Here is a 6,987-nt window from a genome sequence, read left to right as displayed (position 1 = left end):
ACTGCCTTTTAGAGATGTCCTAAATTGAGGCAAGAGGGCTGAGCCTCTGTACCTCTGCAATGACTGATATTTGGAGGTTCTTCTTTGGGAAGAAGTGTTTGTTACCAGTAAACCCCTGCATCTGAGGTTAATTCCTTGAGTGGAATCAGCTGTAAGCCATCTGCAGTCAGCATTCCCAACCCCTCTCAGTAAAATCGTGAGATCTCAGCTTTGGTCTTGTGAGCTAGATCTGGACAGGACAACCCAGGAATCACTTAAAACTCTTACATATTAAGACAGTTTATGGGCAGTTTCACCACTTTTTACTTTTATTTGCATAAAAAAAAGTCAGACATGGGATTTTAAAAAAATAATGTGCCTTGAAAGAACCTGAAAATCATGTCAAGTTCAAGATATTCAACTTTCAGATTAAGAGTAGGAGGTGAAGGTAAGTGCTTTGCTTGATGGAACAGAAGAAACTGATGCGGATTCTAGAATTCTGGTCTTCTATCTTCACCCCAGTTCGTTTCATTCTTAGAATCTCTCAGGTCTAGAGAACTAGAGAATTGCAAGTTGTTTCCCATAGTTGAAAGGTTTAGAATTTGGTCTCTACTGTAACATACTGTAGAGGCTAAGTCCGTGACTGCAGTTTGCCTTTCAAGACAGTTTCTTCTTTTTTTTATTTTCTAGAACTACTGTTGCTTTGTGTAGGATCAGGATAGTAAGTAGATTGAGGTTTTAAGTTCCAGGAGTAGATTGATGAACATATATAATCTATTGTACTTTTTTCCCTGGAAAATTGTTTTGAGTAAGTTTGTTAATTTTTTTTTCTTTTTTTCTGAGTGTAATAAGAATCACCTGGGTTAAAGTGACGGTTCACAGAAATGGCTCAAATTTTGTTGTTTTGAAATGGGCTCTTTGGTTGGATTATCTCAAGGTTGGGTATTGAGCACCCTTCTATAAAGCTACCCTTGTTTCAGCTAACAGGTTTTTGTTTTTTTTTTCCAGCCTCCAAAACAGAAGTTTTATAGTAAAATAAGCAACAGAAAACAAACCAAAAGTAAGTAAAACCAATCAAACATACACATTAGAAAATGGCAAGAGAGATCACTAACGTGAAACCATTGCTATTATACATTTTCAGCAACAAAATTTAGATACTATTATTCTTTTTTTTGTCAATTCTTTTATTTATTTTTTTTAAATTTTATTTTATTTTTAAACTTTACATAATTGTATTAGTTTTGCCAAATATCAAAATTAATCCACCACAGGTATGCATGTGTTCCCCATCCTGAACCCTCCTCCCTCCTCCCTCCCCATACCATCCCTCTGGGTCATCCCAGTGCACTAGCCCCAAGCATCCAGTATTGTGCATGGAACCTGGACTGGCAACTCGTTTCTTACATGATATTTTACATGTTTCAATCCCATTCTCCCAAATCTTTCCACCCTCTCCCTCTCCCACAGAGTCCATAAGACTGTTCTATACATCAGTGTCTCTTTTGCTGTCTCGTACACCGGGTTATTGTTACCATCTTTCTAAATTCCATATATATATACGCAGGTTTTTTTGAATCCATCTGCATTCAACCACAGGGAGTTTTTCTGGCAACTGTAAAAGGCTACTGGTCTTTGGTCTCCCTGCTTGTTATTCTGCTTACTAGGTTGGCTTTTCCTAAAACAAAGAATTCTCTCCTAAAACAAAGAATTCTCTCTGAAATGCACAGTCTACACAGGTTGAAGTGTTTCCAGAAAGAAATTGTTTTCAATTTGATATTTAAGTCCCATGGTCTTTTACTGAGCGTTTATAATGTGCTAAGTGTTGGGTTATGTGTAGGGATACAAAAATGTTCAAGATAGGATATCTGCCCTGAAGGAACTTGATCTAATTGGGATACAATAAAGACCTTGGCAAATAATTTCGCTATTAAGTAATGTGTTTTATAAAGATGTGCACAGGGCTGTAGTTTACAGAGAAAGTTGTGGGAATAACGTTGATGTAAATGAGGCGTTATCAAGTTGTGGTATCTTTGTCAGAAGGCTGCAGTTAATACACTTAGGGAGTGGTCAACTGATTTGCCTAATTAGCATGCTAAGCAGGAATGATTTCTAAGGCTAGCCAGCAGATACTGTGGACCATGAAGGAAACGGATACAGAAGGTGAATCTCCATGCAGTGCTTAGGAATTGGGAAGCAGAGGGTTGAAAAGAGCAGACACAAAGCAGAGATAAGCTTTCGGTGGTGAGGAGAAACAAATTGAATGAATAAGTAATGCCTGCTTAGGATGACAACCCCCTGAAGCTGTGGGAATCTAAAAGTGAGGTGAGAAGCTGGGAATGAAGGATAAGCAGACCAGCCCTCCTTAGTTTAATTTGACACTTCCCCGAAATGTATGTTATGTAACATTTCCTAAATCACCTTTGGATTTAGAATAAATGTTAATGGTAAAGTTACTACTATTGTATGTTCAGTATGCATTTCTAAAGAGACTGCATTTATTTAGGATTGTGTTGCAGTATGCCTATCAAATTGACACATAAAATATCCTGCAATTACAGTATTTACATTAATATTTGGATTAGTTTCAAATGCTCCTTCCACTTCCCAGGAACTCCTCTAATGTACCTTTTTATATTTTAAAATAAAATAGTTCTTGAGAATGCATTATCCATAGCACACTGAATATGGAGTTATGTTTGGTTTTGTCAAAGCAGGAATTTACTGCAACTTATTTTTTTAGAGAGAAAGTAGGATGAGGAACAGAAGGGTGGGAAAGAGGTGGATGTCTCTGCATCTCACTATGTATCTGCTCCTTGCTTTTCACACTCATCTTCATGATTTGTTTTCCTTTCCCTGATATTTAAAAATTTTGAAACATTTTAAAGAACACTTGAATACCTTTCTCCTAGATTTCCAAATTGTTCACATTTTGGTGTTCCACTTTACGACATACACAGCTGGTCCTCTTCTCTTTCGCTTTGTTTTCTCACAGTATCATTATGAACTCAGATTAAAAAAAAAATCAGTGTTATCCATTACTGTCCTTATTTTTGCTGTAAACATCAAATTAAAGAATCCTAATACTCCCTGTAGATGTCAATACTCTATTCCAAGAGACTTCTATCATTTTATGCATCAATGTCTTAAAAGCTCTGGGAAAAATGGTTTAAAGCAAACTGGTGTATTTTATACAGCCAAAAGAGCTTTGGATACTTGGAGTATTGGGGTTATGTAGGATCTTAGAAATAATTTTCTTGTATTCTTCTCAAGCTTTTGCATCCACTCAAGCATTTACCACTGAGAATAAGTGAAACAAAAATATACCATCTGTAAGTCTGCAGCTTAAACTGAAGCTGCCATAGGTAGGCAATGTCTTTGAAATCATATTTATCTTATAAAACACATCTAAATTTTTGTTTCTTCTGTACTATACACTGACTTTTGTTGAAGATTAATATTTAAAATATATTAAATATAAAAATGAACGCAACTATAAGTAAATGGGTGTTCATTACAGTAGGGTCTGCAACTGTGAAAGACGGGAAAACTTGCATACCATTCAATAGAGGATAGGTTAAATACACTACAGATTTATGGAATGGGTATTGTTATGTCTCCTTCCACAAATATATAATTATGTCCTATAGTGAAAGGTAGTTTTAAGGCCTGTAAAGCAACTTAAGAATGATAAAGAGGAACAGAGAGTATGGCTACTCATCCCTATAGGAGTGAGGGATAAAGTGACATTTCAGAGCAGAGACCTCAGGATGGGTAGGAACAGATCGGAGAGGTTAAGGATAGGAATGCTATCTCTAGCTTTATCATTTTGAGTTTTGAGTAATGTAATTATTTAGTGAAAATAAGATTAAATTATCAGTAAAAGCCCCTAAAATTAAATAGAAACACATATAAATGAACCTGATGTTATGAAATTGATAATACAACCACACAAAGTAAAAATTCAAATAGCTTTGAACAGCCCTTTGTTAGAATTCATTCACAGCACAGAATGGCAATAAAATCTTAAACTGGACTTAGCAGGTTTGTTGTAGGTATTGATATTGATAATGTAATTCCAAAATTATTTTAAGTATATTAGAAGATAAAAAAAGGTGAGTTTATATATTCATCCTTTGGGGAATCAGGGTTTTCACTGTCAAAGAAGGCAGATTGAAAGTTGCTCAGTCACATCCAACTCTTTGCGACCCCATGGATTATACAGTGGAGAAGAAAATGGCAACCTACTCCAGTATTGTTGCCTGGAAAACACCATGGACAGAGGAGCCTGGTAGGCTACAGTCCATGGGGTCACAAAGAGTCAGACATGACTGAACGACTGGAATTCTCCAGGCCAGAAGACTAGAGTGGGTAGCCTTTCCTTTCTTCAGGGGATCTTCCCAACCCAGGGATTGAACCCAGGTCTCCCACATTGCAGGTGGATTCTTTATCAGCTGAGCCAGAAGGGAAGCCCAAGAATACTGGAATGGGTAGCCTATCCCTTCTTCAGGGGATCTTCCTGACCCAGGAATCAAACCGGGGTCTCCTGCATTGTAGGCAGATTCTTTACCAACTGAGCTATCAGGGAAGGCAGATTACATAAATGGTATTGTAGAACATAAGGAACACCCTGTGTTAGGGAATGAGGATTTAGGAATACATGGTTTTTGTTAAGCCTTGCAGCTTATACAATTGTGGAGACTCTTTTTAAGAAAAATTAGAAATACTAAATTAGGTATAGAACCTTAGAAGGAGCTCATTAGCTTCACAGTGAATCTTTGTCTCATCTGCTGGTGTTGACTTGGACTTGAAAGCATAGGTGTATTTCCTTGAGCTATAAACTGGAAAGGTCTAGATATAAGAATACCCTTACAGCAATGAGCCCACTTAGTGCTCAGAATTTGTTTTCTAAATACATTCATCTAGACAAAGAAATGAAGGTCTCTAGAGAAATGGTTGACCCAGGTCTGGGCAAGAAAAGCACAAGGAGATACTGTCACATCTCATGCCACATATAAGAAAGTGCTCCAAGACTATAGGGGTGGCATCAAGATTATAAGCATTTTGCCCAACTTTGCTGTTTATATGTATATACTTACATGCTGATATAAAGACACTTACCCCCAAGCAATGTTCAGCTCATTGTTCTATGTTAGAGGGAATTGACCTGATGGCCAATTAGTGTTGGGAGCTGAGCTTGGTCAAATTGAGGGGAGATGGGAAATTCTCATAAGGGAAAGGGCCCAGAGCCATTACTCAGGGATGGGGTTGCATATGTCTTACTACAAAACTCACTCTGCGCTCTGCTTTTCAGAGAATTTGGAAATGAGTAAAATTATTTCCCTGTGAATATCTTGATTGGCTCTTTGTTGGATGTTGCTTACCCAAGGAGATTGGGGTAGGGGGGTGTTCTACTCTCCTCAAACAGTTGTGTTTTCACCTCCTCTTCTGATTTTGTCCATAATTAAAGAAATGAATCTACTTATTGGCTTCCCTTGTATATAATTAAAATGACTCACTAACCGATAATGACTTAAAATTCTTTGACATTTCCTAAATTTGTTTTAAACTCATAAATCCTGTTATGTATAAAAACCAGTTGTACCAGGAGAAAATAGGTCCTTTTTTAAAATTAAAGATGATACAGGAATAATAAACACCTTCTTTCCTATAAGGACCTTTTTTGAGAGTTAATGACTAGCTGGGTTAATGACCTTAAAATTTTAGGACCCTCAGTTTTCCCAAAATTCCCAAGACTGAAATAATTAGCATTTAAATAAAAGCAAAAATAGTGAGACCAGTAGGATATTGGCGAGATGTCAGAGACCGTTTTTATAGTGCAAATTATGAGAAAATACTGAATGTATGTGATGAATTGGTTGGCCTATAAAATGAACCGAAAGCAAGTAATTACTGGAGTAAAAGGACAGAGGAACAGAAAATAGTAGAGGTTGGCCAAAGGAATTATGACTGGGTAGTTTAGTACCATTCAGAGTGGGTAAAAAGGAAAAAAGTGCTCACTTACAATGATAGTAGGAAATAGTAGTTCAAATACAGTCCTTGTGGAAATTTCAACCAGGTATTAATGGTGCAGTTTTTGAATATGCTATAATTGAAAGTTGGCTTTCAAAATTCAATGTTACCCCTTAAAAATGGGCATATAAAGTAGAGAGAAATAAATGATAAGACTCTGAGGAATGCTGGTACCATGAATTGTTGTTAGAGCCTCACTTAGATTTACATGATGGTAAAACTGCATGAACAATTTTTGTGTGTGTGTGATGGATCAAAAGGAGAATAGCTACATGTACTGTTAAACTCAGATAAAGAGAAAATGCAGAATAAACTTGCATCTTCCAAATCAAACCCATTATATTACATTAAAAAAAACCTTAAGTATGCTGCTACTTCCCAGAAAGGCATACCTTATAATGTAGACTAAAACTGCATTAGAATGGATCAACATTTTGTAAATTTGAGAAAAAAGAAAGTTCTTTAACTGATTTAACTAAGGCTGAGCCTGTCATTAAGAGTATAGCAATAACTAGTAGAGGCTGTAGAAATTGTTATTAAAAAAAAAATTTGTTTACTGATTTATTTTTGGCTGTGCTAGGTCTTTGTTGCTGTGTGGGCTTTAGGAAGACTTGGAAAGCTGATGAGACATCTATTTGATATGGAGATTTAAGAAAATTGGGCCAAGAATATAAAGAAAGCCAGACGGACAATTACGTGTAAAGACTGACGATTGTTACACAACCGCACTGAGTCATTCTTAGCACTTAAACAAATGATTACCAGAAGAGAACAATGCATTTGAAATTCACTGTATGTTTCTCTGGAAAAAAAAGTCTGAGGCAGACCATAAATCTTGTTTGTATGCTTAACATAAGCTTGGGTTCTTGTTATTTTTTTGGCGTCACCTTCGTCATTCTAAAGTTACAGAATCATAGAATCAGAGTTGGAAGGACGTCTAGAGATGTCAATTAAATTACTTCTCTGCATCAATTT

General features: G+C 36.4%; 1 long non-coding RNA gene across 1 annotated transcript; it reads left to right on the top strand.

Annotated features, from left to right (window-relative positions):
- The first annotated feature begins 290 nt into the window (after positions 1-290).
- On the top strand, positions 291-6,776 carry LOC138988642 (uncharacterized). Its single transcript, XR_011464914.1, has 3 exons — positions 291-427; positions 988-1,039; positions 6,593-6,776. It is a non-coding gene; the product is annotated as an uncharacterized lncRNA (long non-coding RNA).
- The last annotated feature ends 211 nt before the right edge of the window (positions 6,777-6,987 follow it).

The sequence above is a fragment of the Bos mutus genome, chromosome 7 (assembly GCF_027580195.1).
Source record: "Bos mutus isolate GX-2022 chromosome 7, NWIPB_WYAK_1.1, whole genome shotgun sequence".
Taxonomy (NCBI): Eukaryota; Metazoa; Chordata; class Mammalia; order Artiodactyla; family Bovidae; genus Bos; species Bos mutus.
The sequence above is the reverse complement of the archived record's forward strand: the minus strand, read 5'-3'. Positions and strand labels throughout refer to the sequence as shown.